Source organism: Diceros bicornis, chromosome 4 (assembly GCF_020826845.1).
Source record: "Diceros bicornis minor isolate mBicDic1 chromosome 4, mDicBic1.mat.cur, whole genome shotgun sequence".
NCBI lineage: Eukaryota > Metazoa > Chordata > Mammalia > Perissodactyla > Rhinocerotidae > Diceros > Diceros bicornis.
In genome coordinates, this window is record NC_080743.1 from 64,149,068 (window position 1) to 64,172,916 (window position 23,849).

General features: G+C 35.3%; 1 pseudogene; it reads left to right on the forward strand.

Moving 5' to 3' along the window:
* Positions 1 to 3,641: 3,641 nt before the first annotated feature.
* LOC131403441 (olfactory receptor 10J1-like) lies at positions 3,642 to 4,822 on the forward strand (annotated as a pseudogene).
* Positions 4,823 to 23,849: the final 19,027 nt, after the last annotated feature.

Here is a 23,849-nt window from a genome sequence, read left to right on the forward strand (position 1 = left end):
ATTATGCCAAACATGTTTTCCTGGAAGTAGTGACCTGGATGCCCCTATGTTACATTGCTGAATGGAAGCAGAGCAAAGAACCTAACCCAGAATTGAGCATAATAAGTAAGGGGAGTCAAAGCAGCATATAGACCTTAAACACTGATGGAACAATAAAGTTGGCCCTTACACTCCGAAAGTCTGAAGTAATTAGTAAATGTAAATGCAGAAACTAACATTTGGTTAAAATATACTATATGCTAGCCAATTAAGACAGGCTATATAATTTAAAGTTTAGTATTTACTCTCCAAGGAAGTAAAACATTCCCATTTTATAGGTGGAGAATTTGAGGCTCAGAAGGATAAGCTACTTAGACTCACACATCTAGTAATTGGCAAGACCAGTTGTGAAACACAGGTTTCCAAATCCCACGCACTTCCACTGAATTAAAACCCTATTGAATGAACATTCAGGCATGTGGTTCAGGTTAGCGGGGAGGGAGAGAGCAGCTGTATGAAAGATGCCTGAGCCTCAGGCTTATTCACTCAAAAGATATCAGGGACATCAGTGGTAGATGACAACACTGGGATTATAAAGTTTTTCTTATTTACTATCTCTCCTCCACAATTTTACATAGATTCTTCCGTTATTTAAAAGTGAAACTTATGAGAATACTCTATTTCACTTTATAGGCACCTGATCTCACGTGCCTGGTCTCAATCAGCCATCGTGCAAGATACAGGGAAAATATGAAACTCTAATGTTCAAGAAAACTGTCAGAGAAACCAGAATGGGAAAAGGAAAAACTTAGAAAATTTAAAATCAATTCTCCTTTTCCTTTTTTTTTCCTACCAACAACCACTTACTTTTTGGCAAACTTGGCAAAGGAGATGAGAGAGAGCACCAGCGATTAAGAGAACTGGAGCTTACATTGCTTTATATCTGTGAGAGTTTTGATTTTTTGCAGTCTGATGAGTGTGAAATTGTCTGTTGTCTTAGCTTGTGGTCTGTGGTCTTATTTTTCCCTGGCTACTAATGGTGTTAAAAATCTGTTCACATGCCCTTTATGCTTCCTCATATGAAATTCCTATTCGTTTTTTTGACATATCATTATAAGGTGATCTTTTTTTTTCTTTGTGATTTTTAGAAGCTCTGGATACTTTAGATACCAGTATTTTATATGTTATTTTTGTTGTAAATATCTTTTCCCTGTTTCTCCCTTTTTCTTTTTTGTGATTTATTTTGAAAAATAGAAGTTAATTTTTATGTAATTTATCATTATTTTCTTTTATGTTTTATATCTTTTACTATCTCGAGTTTTAAAAATAGTCTCATATCTTATCTTCTAAACATTTCATAGGGCATTTTGTTTGTTTCTTCTTAGGTTTTTAATACATCTGAAACTTTTTTTTTTTTACAGTGCAAGCTAATATAATTTCATTTTGTCCCACATGGATAACCAACTATTCCAGGATCATTAATTGACTATTTTATGCTTTCCACTGATTTGCAATGCCAGCTCTGTTATGAAGAGTTTCCATATTTCAGAACTCCATTGTTTTCCATTGGTGTGATTGTTTATCCCTGTGCAAATACCACACCTTCTTCATTACTACAGCCTTGTAATAAGTAATGATATTTGAAGGGCAAATCCTCTCTTCTTGTTTTTCTTCTTCAAGAGCGTTTTGGCTTCTCTTAGATCTTAATACTTCCATGTAAATTTTAGTATCAGTTGTCAAACCAACAAATAACCCAATAAAAACAACCCATTTGGGATTCTGATTGAATTGCACTGAATTCATAGACTATGAATTAATAGATTTTGGATTAATTGGAATCTTCATAATATTATATCTTCCAATTCATAAGCATGCTCTATTGTTCCATTTATTTCAGTCTTCTTTAGTGTTCTTCATTAAGATTTTGTAATTTTCTTGATAAAGGTCTTTAGTCCTCAGTACTTCATATGTTTAATCTATTATAAATAACTCCTATAATTTAATTTGCTATCAGTTTGTTGAAGTACGGAAATGTGATAATTTTTTTACATTAGTTTTTTATCAGAAAGCTTGCTAAACTCTCTTAATAATTCTAATTTATGAGTAGTTTCTTTTGGATTTTCTATGTACACAGTCACATCACCTGTAAAGAATTTCTTCCTTCTCAATCTTTATATCTTTAGTTTCTTTTTCTTGCCTTACTGGGCTGGCTAAAATATTCAATACAATATTGAGAAGTGGATAAAGCAGTCACTCTTATCTTGTTCCTAACCTTAAAGAGAAAGCTTCAGTATCTCACCACTAAGTATACGTTGGCTGTAGAATTGCCATACACATTCTTTATCAGCTTAAAGAAAATCTTTTATTCTTAGTTCACTAAGGGTTCTTCTCATAAGCAGACATTGAATTTTAAAAATTCTTTTTTGGCAGCTATTGAAATAATCATATAACTTTTTTTCTTTAAACAGTTTATTTGAGGAAATATATAATTGGACTGTTTTAATGTTAAACAAACTTTGCATTCTGAAATAAAACCAACTTGGTCTTATACCCATTTTATACATTGCTAGATTTGGTTTGACAATATTTTGCTTAAGAATTTTACATCTATATTTGTGAGTGAGATTGGCTTGTTAAATTTGGTGTCAAGACAATTCAAGCTTCATAAAATGAGGTGAGGATTCTCTTTTTCTATTACCTAAAATAGTTTGTATAAGATTGAAATTAATTTATCTTTGAATGTTTTATAGCATTTATTGGTAAATTTTTCTGGAGGTTTATCTGTAGATTTTTCACTACTCTATTTCTTAAAATAGTTTTCAGGTTTCTACTTCTTGTTTCAATATTGGTCAGTAATTTTTTCTCTAGAAATGTATCAAGTCCATTGAAGTTTAAAAATACATAGAGATAAAGCTCTTCATAATGTTGCTTTTCACCTTTTTCTGTCTGAAACTTGTGTAATTGTGTCCCTTTATTCATGCATAATAGAGTATTTATGTCCTCATTTGTTTTTCTGTGTCGGTTTCACTAGTATTTTACCCAAAGTTTATAAACTTTTACCTTTGTGGATCTTCCCTATTTTATCTTTCTTTTATATATCATTAACGTCTGTTTTATCATTATTGTTTTTTTCCTTCTACTTTCTTTTCTGTCTTGTTTTTAGAACTTCTTAGGATGGATGCTCAACTCATTAATTTTCAGTATCTTTTTTTTTTTAAATAACAAACAAGCATTTTAAACTATAAACTTCCCTCTAATAATGTTCTAAATGCATTGTACATGTTTTGGTATGTGATTCTTTTATTATTGTTTAGTTATAAATATTTTTTAACTTCCATTATAAGTTCCTCTTTGAACTATCAAACATGATTATCAAACATTTGCAATTTTTCACATTATTTTTTGTGGCAATTTCTAACTACATCACACTACAGCCTGAGAATGTGGTCTACATTGTTAAAAAATCCAGTCCTAAGAAAGTTTTGCGACCAACTTAATGGGCCATACATAAGGGGTTATTTTTTTTTTTTAAATAACCCAGGTGTACATGAAAATGCTTTACCTCAAACTTTCAAATATTGTTGCTCAAATTTTCTGTATCTTTACTTCCAGTTCTAGGACACAGTCTGCCATGTCCCTGGAAAAGGCAGTTGATTCATGAAGTTTTGAACTGGGTCTTTGTGGTATTGAATCTTTACTCTGGACAGTGTGCTCACCAGAGGTCAGGGCAGTCTCTGGTGCCAGGAGGTGATGTTGACCTTCTCTTTATCTTTCAGACCTGAAATCCTCAATGAAGACAGCCAACCATACAGAGGTAAAAGAGTTTGTTTTCAAGGTTTCTCCAACTTGCAAGAACATCAGCTTACACTCTTTGTGGTGTTTCTCACCCTGTACATCCTAACTCTGGCTGGCAACGTCATCATTGTGACTATTATCCGTATTGGCCATCACCTCCACACCCCCATGTACTTCTGTCTAAGTGTCCTCTCCACGTCAGAGACTTTCTATTCCCTGGTCATTATCCTACGCATGCTTTCCATCCTAGTAGGATTGAGCCAATCTATCTCCTTGGAGGGCTGTGGCTCAGCTCTTTTTCTTCCTTGGCTTTGCTATCATCTACTGCCTCCTGCTAGGAGTAATGGGGTATGATCGCTATGTGGCCATCTGCAATCCACTTCGTTACTCAATCACCATGAATTGGAGGGTCTGTGCCATGCTGGCATCCTCAGTCTGTGCCACAAGGTTCTCACTCTCACTGGTTCGGGCTGTGGCCATTTTCAGACTGCCCTTTTGCAATACACTGATTGAGCATTTCTTCTGTGATGTTCAACCTGTGTTGGACCTGGCCTGTGCTACCCCAATCATCAATGATATCCTGACCTTAATTATCAGCCTCTTGGCCATCACAGCCCCTGTCACCTTCCTCTTCATATCCTATGTCCTCATTATTTGTACCATTCTCAAGATCACCTCAGCTGAATGCCGGAAGAAGACCTTTGCCACCTGTGCCTCCCACCTCACTGTGGTCATTGTCCACTATGGCTGTGCCTGCATTGCCTATTTCAAGTCCAAGTCAGAGAACACCAAAGATCAGGATCAGTTAATCTTAGTGACCTACACGGTCATAACACCTTTACTGAACCCTGTTGTGTATAGTCTGAGAAACAAAGAAATCCAGGATGCTCTGCGGAGAGTGGTAGTTAGGAAATCCCTTTCCTAAAATGAAATCTCTACTCAAATAGGCCTGCATGTCTTCCAGATGGAAGCTTATAGGTAAAGTTATAGAGCCAGGGTTTCAAGTGATTGGTGAAGTCTCTTCATCACAGTCAGAGCCAGGGCAAAAGTGAAGCTGTGAGTTAGCCTCTAATAATTGACTTTTACTTCCTCAACCTCTTTGTTAACATAATAAAAACACAAGTCACTCTACAGACCTGTAAACAGACACCCATTGGCTCTATTCCAGGAGATAATTGCAAGGTCAGATTGTGATCTAGTGTTTATCTTGTGCTTAAATTTAAAGTGACCGGTCCACTTTGCTGAAGTATAAACCCCATTAAAATTGGCACTCGACTGAATCTTCTTTTATCATAAATTGGGTGCTTCAACAAGAGGTTACTGGAAAGGATATTGTGCAGAAATCTAATTCCTTTATGTTTTAATAAGATAAGCAAAGCAAAAATATAGATATCTTTTATGAAATGAGTTTGGAATGAGCTAAAAATCTTCTAGAGAGAATATTTGTAAGCAAACTGCTGCAAGTTTCCTGTCACTCACATGTGGGACTCCAAAGGAAAGGGAACTAGGAGTTGGGGCTGGGGGAGAAGGGGAGTTAAGTGGCAAGGACTCCTAACCACATATCACAGACAAGGAGCTCTGGCCACGCAAACAAAGCTCACGTGACTAGGTCTGATCCTTCATTTCTTCTGGCTAAAGATAAGCCACATGAAGAAGTGCTTGTGTTACCGCACAAAGGTCACGATCTGCTCGCTGTGAGACAAAAGCCAATTGTCAAGAGGCAAGATGGTGGAAAAGAAAGGGCAGTTTATTACAGCTTGCTAGCAAGGGGGAGGATGGCTGACTAATGTCTCAAAGAACCATCTTAAGGGGGCACAAAACCTTACAGCAGTTATATAGGCTGGTGGGTTATAGGGGAGGGGGTTAGGAATGTTGACTTTCTGGTGTTACAGACTGAGAGCTGCCACAGCAAATCTTTCAGTTTTCATTGATGATGGCTATCAGCATAGACTCTTTGTTCAGGGGTCATCACATTCCTAAGGAACTCAAAAGAACAAAGTTATCATCTTATCGCAGCTGGGAGGTACATGCACAAGCAGGGGTCGTAAAATCTACAGAGCAGTTAGATCTCCTGGAGCGTGTATATCCAGCTGGGTTAGTTAGTCAGTGGTCATTCAAAGTTACAATAGGGCTTCTTTTCTACAATATGGCTTCCCTCATGTCAACCTTGTGTTGAGCCGGTATCACTTGTGGGGCTGAAAGAAATGTCTCCCTTATGGACAGGATGAACAACAGGCTCAGAGGAAGAGGAGACTGATGGCTCAGCGAACAGATTGCTGAAAGAATGCTATGAAATTGGCTAAGAAGAAAGAAAAATTAGAAGCAGATCCAAATTGGAGTTTCCAGCGATGGGAGAGTAGAAGGCAGAACAACGGAAGGATCAGGAGGAGCCAAAAATAATTTAGAAAAGGTCTTTCAGATTGGGTCCTCTCCTGTGCTTTGTAAGCCAAGTCACAAAGGCAAGGAAAGAGAATTAAATGGAAATATGAAAAAGAGTCAGCATAACACCTTTCTGATAAATTAGGTAATTTTATTACTCCTGAAAAGCTGAAAAAAGTCAACAATAAAAGATTTTGACATGAAAACACCCATAAAATTAAAGCAAATGAGTTAGAAATGGAATAATAAAAGAGTATTTACTGTTCCTCATTTCAAAAATATAAAAAAGAATGAAAGTGAACTTTAGACTCAAATGTGAGACAAAATAGGTGTTGAATAAAACTGTAATGATTAACAATTGTAATTACTGAGCAAATCAAAATTACTATACTGAGCTATTTGTAAAAAGATACATAAGAAATACATGAGTACACAGTATTCCCATTGTAAAATATTTTTGAAATACAGAAATATCAAATAAAATGTGTAAAGTGATTGTGAATTTTATAGGTTATGTAAGCAGGCATATAAAAATCTAACTAACTTTAAAAACGTTCTGCAAATTCAATCTACCTTGTAATTCAGAGCTCCCGATCTGCCTGCTGGTGGAAAAGTGTTCCATCAAGTCTTTTTCATGTAAACTCAGGCAATTTAGTGATTAAGTCATTTTATGAGTGAACACCGTGAAATTCAAGATCCTGCTCTTCCTCCTTCTTCCCCCTTATCCTGGAAGTGAATCAAATTCTGGTCAAGGCTCTAGTTTTGTTAGCATGGGGGAAGAGGAACCTGATCCATGGTGACTTCTTACCTGCCCATGTTGGATTCTATGGAGATACATGACCCACAGTGGCCATTCTTGTTGGTATCCATTGAGATGACGCTGGTCTTGCCATGTTCTTTAATCAGTGTGGTCCCTGCACTTCATTTTCCTTGTGACTACTATAGATCCGTTGGCCTTCTCTTAGCCACTTCTTGAGGGCACCTAGGCCTTCAGCTGCACTCTTGACCCTGTAATGGTGTGAATAGGACTCAGTGAGGTGTCACCAAGACTCACTCACCCATTTCTGCTCTGCCAGGATTCAGGCCTTTTCTAAGAGACTCCCCTGGGAAGCAGGGGCCATACCCTTTCTGCTTTTATCAGATCCTTCCCTACAGCAGGCTTTAGCTGGTAGATGCAAGACCCGGCCTTCCCTAATATCCAGTTAACTCTAGTGTTGTCTTCACAAAGCTGGGTGCCTTTATTTTATTTTGGCAGAAAAACCTGAATTCATCCTAACTCTATAGTTTACATTATACATGTCACATTCAAACTACTTTAGTACTTAGGCTTTTGATATTCAAAATCATTTTTTGTAAACTAAAAGAGGCTTTTCTCTCCAGAAAAGTTTGCTAAAGTTAAAAAAAGTTTCAGCTTTTAAGACAAATGTTTTAATTAAGAGTTTTAAAAAATCTTTTTGAAATCAACCAAGTTCTTTTTCTGATTCTTTTGGGTTGACCCTTCCCTGGGGCAAATGAAAGTCCTCTGAAACAAAGTGGAATGTGGAAACAATGTAGAATTTTTATTCTATTGAATACATATATTTATTCCATGTGTCAACAATATTAATTACCATAGATATTTTTTATGTTTTATTATCTAATAGAGATAGTTATTTGCCATTATTCTTCTTCAGAATGTTTTTGGATGTTTTTCTTGTTTAAATTTTTCATACAAATTTTAGAAGCAGTTTGTTTAATTTACGTCTCCCCTCCACCGCCCCAACGTACACAATATACCTAACTCAGCACAGTTACACACATACAAGCAAATCAAACTCTGGTATTATTTTATTGGAACCCTATTGAATTTATAGATTCATTTATGGAAAATTGACATCTTCATGATCTTGAGTCTCCCTATTCAAAAACACAGTGGTATTTTCGATCGGCTCAATCTTCTTTTGAATCAGGAAGTTTTACATTCGTCTATATTTTTTTTCTAAACGTTATATAGTTTTATGTTTTACATTTAAGTTCACGATCCATTTTGAGTTAGCTGTGTGTAAGTTATGAGTTTAGGTGAAGGTTTAATTTTTACTTATAGATATCCAATTTCTCCAGCACAATCTTTTTAAAAGGCTATCATCCTCCATTGAAGTGCATTTGCACATTTGTCAAAAGTCAGTTGAGCATATTTCTGTGGATCAATTTCTAGATTTTCTATTCTGTTCCAGTGATCTATGTGTCTATTGCTCTACCAATACTACACTGTCCTGATTAATGTAGCTGTATAGTAAGCCTTAATATTGGCTAGAGTGATTCCTCTCACTTTATTGTTCTTTGTCAAGATTATTTTAGTTATTCTAAGACCTATGTATTTCCATACCAATTTTAGAATAAGCTTGTCTACAAAAAATCTTGCTGGGATTTTACAGGAAGTACATTAAACTTATAGATCAATTTAAGGAGAATTGACATCTTTACTATGTTGAGTCTTCCAATCCATGCATACAATATGTCTCTGCATTTAAGTCTTTGATTTCTTTCATCAGCATTTTTTAATTTTCAGAATACAAATATTATACATGTTTTGTTAAGAGTATACCTGAGTATTTTATTTTCTTTGGAGAAATTATAAATGATAGTATGTTTTTAATTTTGGTTTCCTCATATTCACTGTTAGTATATAGAAATGTGATTGATTTTCATATGTTGATGTTGTATGTTGTGACGTTGCTTAACTCACTTGCTAGTTCTAGATTTTTGTAGATACCTTGGGTCTTTCTACATAGACAATTATGTCATTTGCATAAATAGGGACAGTTTTATTTCCTCCTTTCAGATCTATATGCCTTTTATTTCCTTTTCTTGTCTTATTACAGTAACTAGAACTTCCATTACCATGTTAAGTAACAGTGGTGAGAGCAGACATTCTTTTTTTTTTATTGTGACATTTTTGTTGTACATTATTGTGTATCAGTCACCATAAAAGTGCATCCCTCCACCCCTTGTGCCCACCCCCCAACCCCCTAGCCCCTGGTAACCACCAAACAGTTCTATCTCTGCGTGTGTTGGTTTATCTTCCACGTATGAGTGAAATCATGCCCTGTTTGTCTTTCTCTTTCTGGCTTATTTCACTTAACATAATACCCTCCAGGTCCATCCATGTTGTTGCAAATTGGATGATTTTGTCTTTATTTATGGCTGAGTAGTATTCAATGGTATATATATACCACATCTTCTTTATCCATTCATCAGTCGAGGGACACTTGGGTTGCTTCCATGTCTTGGCTATAGCGAATAATGCTGCAATGAACATAGGGGTGCATAAACCTCTTTGGATTGTTGATTTTAGGTTCGTTGGGTAGATACCCAGTAGTGGGATAGCTGGATCATAAGGTATTTCTATTTTTAATTTTTTGAGGAATCTCCATACTGTTTTCCATAGAGGCTGCACCAGTTTGTGTTCCCACCAGCAGTGTATTAGGGTTCCCATTTCTCCACAGCCTCTCCAGCATTTGTTGCTTCTTGTCTTGGTGATTATAGCCATTCTAACGGGTGTAAGGTGATATCTTAGTGTGGTTTTGATTTGCATTTCCCTGATGACTAGTGATGTTGAGCATCTTTTCATGTGCCTACTGGCCATCTGTATAGCTTCTTTGGAGAACTGTCTGTTCATTTCCTCTGCCCATTTTTTGATTGGGTTGTTTGTTTTTTTGTTATTCAGTTGTGTGAGTTCTTTATATATTATGGAGATTAATCCCTTGTCAGATATATGGTTTGCAAATATTTTTTCCCAGCTGATGGGTTCCCTATTCATTTTGATCCTAGTTTCATTCGCCTTGTAGAAGCTCTTTAATCTGATGAAGTCCCACTTGTTTATTTTTTCTTTTGTTTCCCTTGTCTGAGTAGACATGGAATTCAAGAAGATCCCTTTATGGCTGATGGCGAGTAGTGTATTATCTATATTTTCCTCCAGGAGTTTTATAGTTTCAGGTCTCACCTTCAGGTCTTTGATCCATTTTGAGTTAATTTTTGTGTGTGGTGAAAGAAGTGGTCTACTTTCATTCTTTTGCAAGTGGCCGTCCAGTTTTCCCAGCACCATTTATTGAAGAGACTTTCCTTTCTCCACTGTATCTCCCTAGGTCCTTTGTCAAAGATTAGCTGCCCATAGATATGAGGTTTTATTTCTGGACTTTCAATTATGTTCCATTGATCTGTGTGTCTGTTTTTGTACCAGTACCATGCTGTTTTAATTACTATCACTTTGTAGTATGTTTTGAAGTCAGGAATTGTGGTGCCTCCAGCCTTGTTCTTCTTTTTCAGCATTGCTTTAGCTATACGGGGTCTTTTCTTGCCCCATATGAATGTTAGTATTCTTTGTTCTATTTCTGTGAAGAATGTCCTTGGGATTCTGATTGAGATTGCATTGAATCTGTAGATTGCTTTAGGTAGTATGGGCATTTTAACTATGTTTATTCTTCCAATCCAAGTGCATGAAACATTTTTCCATTTCTTTATGTCATCATTGATTTCACTCAATAATGTCTTATAGTTTTCATTGTATAGGTCTTTCACTTCCTTGGTTAAATTTACTCCTAGATATTTTATTCTTTTTGTTGCAATTGTAAATGTGATTGTCTTCTTGAGTTCTCTTTCTGTTAGTTCGTCGTTGGTATATAGAAATGCAACTGATTTCTGTAAGTTGATTTTGCACCCTGCCACTTGGCTGTAGTTGTTGACATTCTTGCCTTGTTCCTGATCTTAGGTGAGAAGCCTTCAGTCTTTCACCATTAAGTATGATGCTATCTGTAGGTTCCTTGGATGTGCTCTTTATTAAATTGAGGTAATTCCCGTCTATTCTTAACTTGCTAAAATTTTTGTCATGAACAGGTGTTGGATTTTGTCAAATGTGTTTCTGTGTCAGTTGATATAATTATAAGATCTTTCTTCTTTAGCCTTTTAATATGGTAGATACCATTGTTTGATTTGTGGCTATTGATCCAGCCTTGTATTTCTGGAATAAATCCAACTTGGTCACAATGCATAATTCTTTTTTACATTGTTGGATTTGGTTTGATAATATTTTGTTGAGGATTTTTGCATTTAAGCTCATGAGAGATATTGATCTGTAGTTTATTTGTGCAGTCTTTGTATGGTTTAGGTAACAGGATAATACTGCCCTTATAAATTATCAATTCATAAAGTGAGTTGATAGGTGTTCTCTCCTCTTCTGTTTTCTAGAAGAGATTGTGAAAACTTGATGTTAATTTTTCTTTCATTGTTTAGTAGCATTCTCCAGTGAAACCATCTGTGCCTGGAGATTTCTTTGTCAAGAGTTTTTAAATTACAATTTCAATTTCTTTAACAGTCCTTTAGTAGTCCTATAGGACTACTCAGATTATTATCTATTGAATAGTTATAGGATTATTCAGATTATCTGGTTGAGTTTCTGTAGTTTGATTTTTTTGAGGACTTGATCCATTTCTTCCAAGTTTTTGGATTTATAAATATAAAGTTGCTCATAGTATTTCCTACTATCCTTTTAATAGCTGCAGAATCTGTAGTGATAGCCTCTATTTCATTCCTGATATTGGTGACTTGTGTCTTCTCTCTTTTTAATTTTTGTCAGTCTTGCTGAAGATATATCAATTTTATTGACTTTTTCCAAAGAATCAATTTTGTTCCATTCATTTTACTATTTTCTATTTTATTGACTTCTGCTGTTATTTTTATCATTTTTTTCTTTCTGCTTGCTTTGGGTTTATTTTGCTCCTCTTTTCTAGTTTCTTGAGGTAGGAACTTAGGTTATTGATTTAAGATGTTTCCTCCTTTCTAATGTAAGCATTTAGTGCTATAAATTCCCTTGTCAGCATTGCTTTATCTGCATTCACATGTTATGATATATTGTATATTAATTTTCATTCTTTTCTATGTATTCTTTTATTTCCTTTGAGACTTTGTCTTTGACCCATGGATTCATTAGAAGTGCATTGCTTAATTTTCATGTTAGAGGTTTTCCTGTTGTCCTTCTGTTACTGATTTTTAGTTTGTATCCTGGATATTTTGTCTATTATGCTAGAAGATTCTAGATTCTATTTAAATCTCTTCTTTTAGCAGGTAGTTGCCCAGTTTAGGGTTAGCATGCAGGGCCTCACCTACTTTTGTGGGCTGTGTTTCCAGTGACTGTTTAGTTTTCACAGCATTTTCTTTGTTATTTGGTTGTGCTTCATTCATCTGGTGCTGTTACGACTGCCACTAGTCCCTGCTGGTGCTGCCTGAGGGTTAGAAAGGGATTCCTCAAGCTGGGCTGATGATGTGGAAGGGCGAATCAGCCTGTGTGGACAGAAACTTCCCTAGCTAGGCACTTATTAGAGTCATATCCCCTTGCATGTGGGGATGGAGAGCCTTTCCTACTAGTATTCGCTCACCACCCCAACCCCACCCTGTGTCTCTGGAAGGTGGAGAGAAGTATCAAGCTCACAGGGCCAAAGAGGTTTCCAGAACTCAGTTTGTTGGTGGGATCAGTCGCCCTGGTGTTTCTGATGGGGGAGGAGAATCTGGGTGTCTCTAGGGGGTGGGGAGTGGGGGAGTTACAGGCCCTGTAAGGAGGAAGAGCACTTTCCTTGGCCACTTATTGTTAGTGGGGCTCCCTGACCAATTCCCCTTGCTAGTGGCGCTGGGATCATCTGGTATTGTGGGAGGGACTCTTGTTTGATCCAGGTTAGAAATGAGCCTACCTGGGCTGCCTTCTGTTGCCAGGTTGGGGGTCAGGAAACACAGGGACCTAGGTGGCCTAATGTTGAGATGGAGGAGGTTAAGATTCCCTGCCACTGTGCTGCTTCTCTAGTGCTGGGGTCCAAAACAGGTTCGTTTCCCTCCTACCATCTCTTAGAGTTCTTCTTTGGTTGCATCTTGGATTATTTCTAGGGGTTATAGTTGTACTTAAGGGGGAGAAGTAAACAGAATTAAGTCTATACTATCTTACCTGTACCAGAAATTCATTTTTCTATATCTGTATCTAAATTTACACATTTTCTAAGTTCATTTTTTGACATTTCTTATAATTTTGCACTTGAAAATGATATCTTTTTTTCCATTATGTTTTTAATTGGCTTTATTTCTATGTAGCTGGGATAATGATAAATTTGAACCCAGAGCTGTTATGGAATCATTTTAATGCATATAATAATTTTTCAGTTGAATCTTCTGGGTTTTCCAAGTATTCTATTGTATCACCTGGAAATGATTATAATTCTACCTCTTCATTTCCAGTTTTCATACCTTTTAATTCTTTCCCTTGATTTAATTATGTTGGTCAGTATAAGCAGTAAAAGATAAACAATAAATGTTTTAGTGATCATTTTGTCTTCTTATTCTATTTAATGGGAGTGTTTCTCATTTCCCTCTATTAAACATGAGCCTGGATTTTTAGTTGAAATACATACATTTTTGTAATGTTAAGAAATTATTCATCTAATCCTATTTAATTGGATATTTTAAATAAAGAATGGATGTTACATTTTATCATATATCCTTTTCAGCATCTGAAGAGAAAGTCGCATAATTTCTCTCTTGTTCTCTATATAGTGAAATTTATTAAAGGATTTAAAAATTCAGAACCCTCGTTGTATTACTGGAATAATAGCTAACATGTATAGAATTCTTATTATGTGTCAGGCATTTTTCTAAGGATGTATATTAATTAATTCATTTCATGTTTATAACAATCCTATGATTTAGATACTATTTTTATCTCCACTTTATAAGCATGGATACTGTTATTATATCCACTTTGCAGAAAAGGAAACTGAGGCACTTGGAAGTTAAATAACAGGTGTAAGGTCACACAGCTCATAAGTGGTAAAGCAAGGATTCGAACTCCAAGAGTTTTGGATTCATGATTTTTCCTCTTTATCACATGCAATATTGTATTATACTTTGGCATGCTATACTGTTATTTTAGTCTACTGCTCATTTCTCTTTATTTACTTTAGTGAAATTTGTCAGTATTTTGTGTGTCTGTGTGTGCTAATCAAATCACGCTTTCTTTTCAATGCTGCTGACTTCATAAAATAATTTGAAGGGTTTCCTTTTTTTCCTAGGCTTGGCACCTTTTTAAAGACCATCGGAGCTATTTGTTCCTTAAAGTTTTGGTAGAATTATCCTCTGACTTTATATCATATCATTTTATAGCCTGGAATTATCTGGCACTAAGACTCTTGCTCTGGAGGGGTAGCTTTTTGGCAACTTTCTCTACGGATTCTTCTAAAGAAAAGGTTGCTTTAGATTGGGTCTTGTTGCTTTAAGTTGATTGCTGAGAGGAATAAAGGGAAATCCCAAATTTATAATTCCTGCCCTGATCCTTTCTGGACCCAGGCTTGTCTAACTAGCTGCCTCCTTTTGACATTTCCGTTTAGATGTCTAGGATCATCCCAGGTAAAACACATGAAAAAAATATTAGCATACATTCCTCAAGCTCGTAAACGGCACCTTCTCTACCCAGTTGCTCAATCCGAAAGCCAGTGAGTTTGTTTTGAATCAGATTTTTTCCTCATTCTCCCTCTCCAGCATTGAATCTGACTGTACATTTTTATGCCAAAAAGGACAAAAGATATTCATACTACTAGCACCTCAGTGTGTCAAGCAAAATAAAGTGATATGGAGAAAATCTTCAAGTAGAAATGTGGCCAAGTGCACACAATCTCCCAAACACTCATTAACCTGTAGCTTAGGCTGTGTGTAAGTTGGCTAGTTATGCCATAGGAATGGCATATTTATAAAAGAGACAGGGAACATGTAAGTGACTAAGTGACAACAGGAGATGCCAGGTTGAAATAGCCTTGTTAGAAAAAACAGAACATCGAGAGCTCTCAGCTGGTGTCACCCTGTTCTTCCCTTGGGGTATCTTAGAACTGTGGCGTCAGCTCTTCCAAACTGCTGAAGGGGAGAGAAAACAAGTCTGTGGGACCATCTAGACTAGTATTCTCTGACAAGTTTTGTCAGCCCTACGTGAATTTATCCATTTCCCTCCATCTCCACTGAAACTACTCTTATCCAGAAACAATCTTCTCTCACTGTCTACTCTCCTTGTTTATTCTTGTTCTTTTCCACTCAATTATCTAAGTAACAGCAAAGTTATCTTTCAAAAATGAAAATCAGATCACTCCCTTCCCCTAATTAAAACTATCCAATGGATTTCCATTGCACTTGAAATAAAATCCACTTTCCTCCTGATGGCCTCTAAGGCCCTACCTATCTTTGCCACACTATGCCTTTAAGAATGACCTCATCTCTTATGACTAACCCCTTATTTACTAGTCCAGTATCTACATAGCAGGTTTATTGCCGCTTAGGATCTTCATACTTGCTATTCCTTCAGTCTAGAGGGTGATCTCTCCAGATTCTCATTCTTTCATTCATGCTTGTTCATTCTCTATCATTCAGGCCTCAATTGAAATGAGAAATAATCCTCAGGGATTCTTTCCCTGACCACTTCATCTACAGTCGTGTCCACCAATGTCATCTTCATTAGGTGACATTCTCCATTAGTATTTTATGGTTTCTATAACACCAATCACTATCTGAAACTAAAAAATAAGGTTAAGAATAAGGGATGGAAAATTGTGTACCAGTAAAAATGCTAAATAGAAGAAAGCAAAAAGTACTATTCAAAACAAACAAGCAGTGACCAAAAAATTTCCTACCATCGTGGAACTTATATTCAAAGAGGAACATAGATAATTTAAAAAGTATATAAGTAATGTATAACGTTATTTTAGGAAGTGATAAGTGTTTGAAGAAAAAGCAAAAGCAGAGAAGAATAAAAGGATAGTCATCACTGGCAGCAGGGAATGGTAGCTTGTTTAGATTGGGTGGTCAGGAAAAGCTTTTCTGAGAAGGTGACGTTTGAGCAGAAGAATGAGTGAAGTGAAGGAGTGAGTGAGCCATACGAGAATCTGGAAGAAGAGTGCTCCGGGCTAAGATAAGATCAAGGATAGAGTTCTGAGGAGGGGTTACCTTGGCATATGTGAGGAACAAAAAACAGGCCATTGTGGCTGGAGAGTAATGACTAAGAGGAAAATTGAAATCATGGTCTTATAAGCTATGGTAAGGACTTGAATTTTATTCTAAGAAGAATGGAAAGTCATTGTAGGTACATCTGAGTGAGGGGACTACCTGATTTGATTTATACATTAAAATCTTTACTTTGGCTGCTACTGTATGAAAAATCTACTGCCAGAGCCAAAAGGGAAGCAGGATAGACCAGTCAGAATCTTGTTGTGGTCCAAGTTAGAGGTGATGGCAGCTTGGAAACCCAAGATGTACCTTTGAGTGAGGACTGACCAGTTCAGCTGGGGACATGTTCTATTTGAGATGCCAAGTAGACATCCAAGTAGAGATCCAAGTAGAGATAATGGACTGATTGTTGAACATATAACTTTGGAGTTTGAAAAGAAGTATGGACTGGAGATTTAAAACTTCTTTAAAGCCAGAAGAGGAAGAGATCACTACATTGTAAGTATAAATACAGAAGTGGTCTGTGGCTGAACCTTGAAGTATACCAACATCGCATGTCTGAGAGAAAGAGGAAAGAGAAAAGACACTGGGTGGGAAAAAACAAAGTGAAAAATATGAAAACTATGACAGGGTGTGTCCTGGTAGCCAGATGAAAAAGGTTTCCAAGAAAGAGAAGTAAATCAGTTGGGTCCAATGCTGCCAACATGCCAAGTACAATGAGTAAGAATTGACTGTTAGATTTGGCAATACTAGTGTTTAGTCTTGTTGGAAAAAAATCTGTCTTAGCAGAGTGATGGTGATAAAAGTCATTTAGTGTGAATTCAAGAGAGAATACAAGAAATTGAAGACAATGCAATTCCTTCAGAGTTTTGATGTAAAAGGGAGGAAATAAATGGGCCTGTAGTTGGAAAGAATGTAGGACCAAAGAAGGTTATTTTAGTGTGGTTTTTTTATTCTTTTAGCATAAGGGAATTTATAAACAAATATGATTGTAAGTGAAAATGACCTAATACAAATTTGACGATTCAAAGGAGATGGGGAGAAGTGCTGAAGCAAGATCCTGAGTAAGCCAGAGGGGTTGGGATGCAGTGTGCAAGAGTGTGGAAGGCCTTGTTAGAAGGGCAGGGAGTGCTCCCACAGTGAAAGAGCACAAGGCTCAGCAGTAGAGCACAGATGCACTTGGCTGGGTAGAGGTAGTGATGGGACTATGAAGAAGATCTCTTCTAATTGCTTTGAATTCTTAATGAAATAGAAAATAAAGTCATCTGCTAAAAAAAAAAGAATAAGGAAGAACCTTTGCAAGTTGGAGGGTAGAAAAGAACCTGTGAAAAGATGCCAAAGAGGGTGAGAGACAGAATGGTAGGCAGGAATATGGTGGGGTTGCCCAGTAACATCAATGCCCAACTTAGTGTTCAATATCATGCATTTTAAGTAAGACCAGTTATGACAGGAATATGTTTTTCACCAATGAAGTTCAGCTGCATGAGTGTTCTGCACAAGAGGAAAATTTGATTTAACCAAGGTTGTAATTATACTAAGTAAGATAGGGGCACGTGAATTAAAGATGAATGCAAGGCAATAATGAAAATGATAGTCTATGGAATCTTAACAGGGTAGGGAGGAAGGTGAAGATACATGGGGCAGTAGCATGAGACATTGAAAATCATAGAAACAAACATAGATATATAATGTAGGACTTTATAAATTGAGGAATTATTTGGATTATGGTCCCAGTGAGAACGAGCTAGAAAGATAAGCGATGAAAACAATAGTTCTTTAGAAAATATAATGGAAGAAGATATCCCATTTCTAAATGAAACAAAACTGATCAAATGCATAGGAATAGGCAACATGCACTTTCTATATAAAGAATATTTCAAAACTTTACTGAAACACATAAAAGAAGACAAACATTTCCTTTTAAATCTTACTTTGGATAGAAAGCTTCAGTGTTGTAAAGACTAAAGATGTTTATTCTCCTTAAATTTCTATGAATACAATGTGAAATCAATAAAAATACCATTAACTGTTAAATGTGAGATTAGGGAAATTCCAAAGAAGAATAATTGGGGGGAGGAATTTAGCATATGGTAACATAATGTAGTAATAATATAAGATGTTTTTATTATTCATATATGATGGTGAGACAATGGCTTAGTTATTGGGAATAACAAAAGGTACACTTGATTTGATTTTAAGAATTATATCTAACTTTGTTTCTTACAACCAATTAAATTCCAGATGAATGAAATATTGAAATATAAGAAATATAGAAGAAAAACATGGGTACTTTTTAAAAATAATCTTGGAGTTAGGAAGGCCCTGATAAACACATAAATATAATACTAATAAAATTTCAAACTCACAAACTCAGTAAAAATGATAAATGGAAGAAAAATATTTGCAACATGTATGATAAAAGGCATATTTCCTTATTATAGAACTCATTATAAGAAAATGACAAAACAATATAAAAAATGAGTAAGATATGTAAATGGACATTCACAGCAAATGAAATACGAATAGCTAATAAACATATAAAAAGATACTCAGCCTCATTCATAATTGAAGAAATAAAAATTCAAAGAAAAAAATAATACACCATTTTTACCTATCAGCTCGCCAAACATTGAAAGAATTAGTCAAATGCTCATGGATGGTGGAAATATGGGTAAGGAAGCATTCTCAAACAGTTATGCTGAGTGTGTAAACTGACACATCCTATTTTGGTTTAGTTTGGCAATAGTTATTAAGTTTTTAAATGCACATATTACCGACGAAGGAATTTTACTTTCAGGAATTTATCCTATAGATAGGCTCCCAGAAGCACACAATTATATATGAACAGAGATTCTCTTTACAATACTCTTTAAAAATGCCAAAAACTGCAAACAGCCTAAATATGCTTTGATAGATAGGATAGGTTAAATAAATTATGTTATATTCTTACCCTACAATATGCAATTGTTCAAAGGAATGCTGTAAATCTTCACGTACTGATTTGTAAAACCATTTCAAATGTATCGCTATGTAAAAAAGCAAGTAGTATAACAATACGTAGAATACAGTCCATTTGGATTACAAAAACAGAACACACACAGATATATGCATAGAACATTTCTAAATTCTATTTAGTAGGTTTGGTTTTTGATGTAGCAAGAGTTAGCAATTTAGAAACAACTTTCTATGTATTTTAGACCTAAGCAAATGTGCAAATATATTGAGAATATTTGGAAACAGTTTTCTTACTGTTGGAGAGAGGAGTTATAAATATGGAAAGGGGAATACTAAAATATATTCTGAGATATTATATTGGAATTGGAGATATCTTATGAAATCATGGTTTTTAAGATACAGATATTAATACACACAGAGACACACACCACTTTCTAGTTTTTTCGCTAAGAGAGTCTGAAAGTAATTATACAACAGCAGCAATAAGTACATCTAGCACCCAGATCTTAGTTTCTAAATACAATGCTCCACTAAAAGGTACTAGAGCTCCTTAGAGAAATGGTTGATCCCAGGGCAAGCTCAGGGGAGGTACAAGATGAGCCTGGAACATCTTGTTGGGCTGGAGCATAAAGAAGTGCTTAAAGAGTAATGGAGACATTAAAACAACATAGGAGACAGACCAAAGCAGTTCCCACTGGCCAATTCTGTGATGATTTGAACATCACCACAAATAATGTTAGTAGCATCTAACATTATCTAGTAGTAGCTATATTATCTAAATCTAGCAGTATCTAAATAATATCCTTTTCACAGTAGAATGCCAATCTATAGGAGGAAAGATGGAGTTAGAAAATCATCAATGAATCCTAAAACTAGAGGGTGAAAGTTTGATGAGGAACAGGATGTTAATTTCAACATATTACCCTACAAAAAAGGGAAAAAGATAACTTACAATGGAGAAACCTGGTGGACACCTTAAATAGGAGATTACAGTTAACGTCACTAATGTTGGGATAAATTGACATCACGTGGCTGCTGTTATGATATGTTGAGAATGATGCAACATCGCTTTTGTGATATTCTTGTTAAAAACTCATAATCTGAATCTAATCATGAAGGAGATTAAACCAAAAGAAGTACAAAGACAGAGAAGGAATTAAAAAAGAATTGAAGATGAATGTAAGGGAAAAATTATAACGCATTCTTCAGCTAAACCCAAATTAAGAAACATTCTACAAAATATATTACTAGCAGTTTTCAAAAGTATCAAAGTTGAGAAGACAAAGAAAACCAAAGTACTGTTTGAGATCAAAGGACATTAAAGAAACAGGACAACAAAATGCAATGAGTAATTTTGAATTGAATCCTGCACTGCAAAAAATGTTAGCTATAAAGGACATTATTGAGATAATTGGGGTGATTTAAATATGATTTGTGGACTAGATAATAGTATTATTGTATTTGATATTAATCTATATGTATGTGTATCTATCTCTCTGTATATACACACATATACACTGATTTTTTTTAATAACTATGTTGTGGTTATGTAAGAGAATGATCTTCTTAGGGAATACACACTAAAACATTTAGGGGTAAAGCGATATAATGGCTTCAACTTATGCTCAAGGGATGTGGAAGAAAATTGATAGATAGATAGGAAGGAATGAAGGAAGGAAGAAAAAGAATAATAAAGCAAGTGAGACAAAATATAAATAAGTAGGGTATCTGGATAAAAGATGTTTTGGAGTTTTTGTACTTCTTGCAACTTTTCAGTAAGTTCGAAATGGTATCTTTAAAAAGTTTCCAGAAAAGCTAAAAAAAAGCTTACATGAAAAAATTATTAAAATTTCTTTAAAGATATTTGTGAAGGGTTAACTCAGCAGGCCTGGGTTACTCATACTCTGCTTCCCTGGTTGACAACAATCTGCGCCTATGGTCACTTTTCATTGTTGCTGGGAAAATTACCCATGTTCATATGATTCCACTGGGAGAGGACAGTTGGAAGCTTATATTCGATTTCTCCTGGACTTTGCCCCATGGACCTTTGCCCTCTATTGATTTTAATCTGTATTCTTTCGCTATAATAAACTATAACGATGACCACAACAGTTTTTCTGTATCCTGTGAGTCCTTCTAAGAGAATCATCTAGCTCGATGGTGATCTTGAAGACCTCCAATAAAAATTAAAGATATTTAAATAAATAGAGAGATAGCCAATGTCAATTCATCCCTAACGATCTTTTAACTTAATGCAATTCCAAAAACCTCATCTAAAATTTGTATGGAAAAGCAAAGGCCCAACTACTTAAAAATAAATTAAGGTAGAGGGTTGATCTGCCTGATAACTAAGATTTATTATCAAGTTACAGCTGTTAAGACAGTATAATTTTTGTACAGGGAGGTAAACTGACCAATGGAGCAGAGTAGAGAGTGCCTAACCTGACCATCTTTATATAGAATTGTGATATATAACAGAGATAGATTGTAGACAACTGGGGAAAGGAGGACTGTTCAAAGAAAGGTGCTAGGATAGTTGGTTATCCATTTAAAAAAATAAAAATGAATTTGGACATCTATCTTACCATCTATGCAAAAATCAATTCTAGACTGATTTAAATATGAAAAATATATTAATATGCTTAGAAGAAAATAAAGAAGATCATTCTGACATTGAAGTAGAAATTTCTTTTTTCAAGGAAAATGTAAAAAATGCTAACTGCAAAAGACAAGAATAATACATTTGACTACATTAAAATAATTTTGTTCAATAAAAATTACCATAAAGAAAATGAACAGACAAGCCACAAAATGGTAGAAAATATTTGCATAACATGTTAAGGACAAGAGTTTGGTGCCCAGAGTACATAAAAAGCTGCTACAATTGAATAAGAAAAACACAGAGAATCCAATAGAAAAATAGGCAAAGACATGAACAAATGTTTTACAGAAGACAAAACATTCATGGCCAATAAACGTTGAAAAATGTTCAACCTCTTTACTATTCAAGAAAATGTAAATTAAAACCACAATGAGATACAATTTCACATCCACTAGTTTGACAGAAATTAGGAGGTCTGATAACAAGTATTTGAAAACATGTATATCAACCAAAACTCCTCTTATTCTTTCCTTGTCATAGTGGAAATTGGTACAACCAATTCAATATTTAACTTGGTTTTATCTTGTAAAGTTGAAAATTTTTATATTCCACGAGCTAGTAATTCTTCTAAAAGATATAGACCTTTTTATATAGAGGAACTTTTGCACATTTGCTCAAGAATGCATGTATTAAAATATTTGTAACATTGCAATTTATAATAACAAAAATCTGAAAATAACCCCATTATCCCTTACCAGTAGAATGGATCAAAAACATTGTGGTATATTCACATGATGGAATAGTATAAGGCAGTTAAATTAATAAACTGCAGCTCTATTCTGGATTTTAGAAACATAACATTGAATTTTTTGAAAAGCAAGTCTCAGAAAACTACATATAGTATATCATTTATAAAGCTCAAAAATAGATATAACTAAACAATGTGTTATTTAAACATACATACATATGTAAGAAAGGTGTAAAGTAAGTGATACAAAAGTAAACATAAAAATCAGGATAATAGTAACCACTGGGTGGGGGGACAGCGTGAAGAGAAAGGAGGTGGGAAAAATGAGAAATACAATAGTGAATGTAGCTTTTGAGTTGGGTGACGAGTTCTCAAATATTTATTTTATTGTTATGCTTCACAACTTACATATTTTAAACATAATGTCTTATAAGTATAAAGTATTATGTTAAAAATGATAAAAATATATATATATATATTTTAATAAAGAAAGATCAGAACATAAGCCAAGCCTACATGAGATCACAAAAACCTACAGGCAAATCACAACTGGTGGCTTCAGAATCTTCTTATCACCCTAGCCACAGTTTTGTTAATTTTGAAATTTACAACTTTTGTTTGTCTTTTATTGTCTAATTCAGTCAAGGTATATCCCTTTTATTTTCTAACTCCCATTAATGTCATCTCAATATTAGAATGTTAGATTAACAGATCTAAAATCTGCCTTTTGGGGGGGGTTCACATTTTCCTTTAATTTTTCCAAGAATCCCTGAACTTAAGCATTCCAAAAGAGTGATGGAGTTTACATAAACACCTGGGTAGGGAGAGTCTGGAGTTTGGCTAGTCTAATTTTGATTTTGTTTCCTGTTTCCCTTGAGGACAACTAGCCTAAACTGCCTAAAAGAAGATACTGATCATCTGCTAATTGACTGTAGTAGACTGTATTTTGAAAAATTGAACACAATATCCCCCATTCCACATTCTCTCCTTATAGTGTGCCACACTCCTGTTAAAAGATGAAGTCTGTACCTCCTCGCCTTGAGACTGAGCAGGTCTTTGTGACTGCCTGGACCAATACAGTGTAGTGAAAGTGCTGCTGCGTGACTTCTGAGACTAGGTCATAAACGATTGTACAGCTTCTATCAGGGTCTCTCTCTTGGGGTACCTGCTCTTGGAATCCAGAGCACCAGGCTATGAGGAAGCCCAGGCCACATGGAGGGGCTTGTGTAGGTATTTCAGTCAACAGCCAATATCAACTGACTGTCATGTGAGTGAGGAAACCACAGCCATCTCCTGCCCACAACTACACGAGAGACCCAGTGTGAGAACAGCCTGAGACCAGTTACCCCAGAGATGAATGATAAAGGATAGTTATTGCTTCATGACACTAAG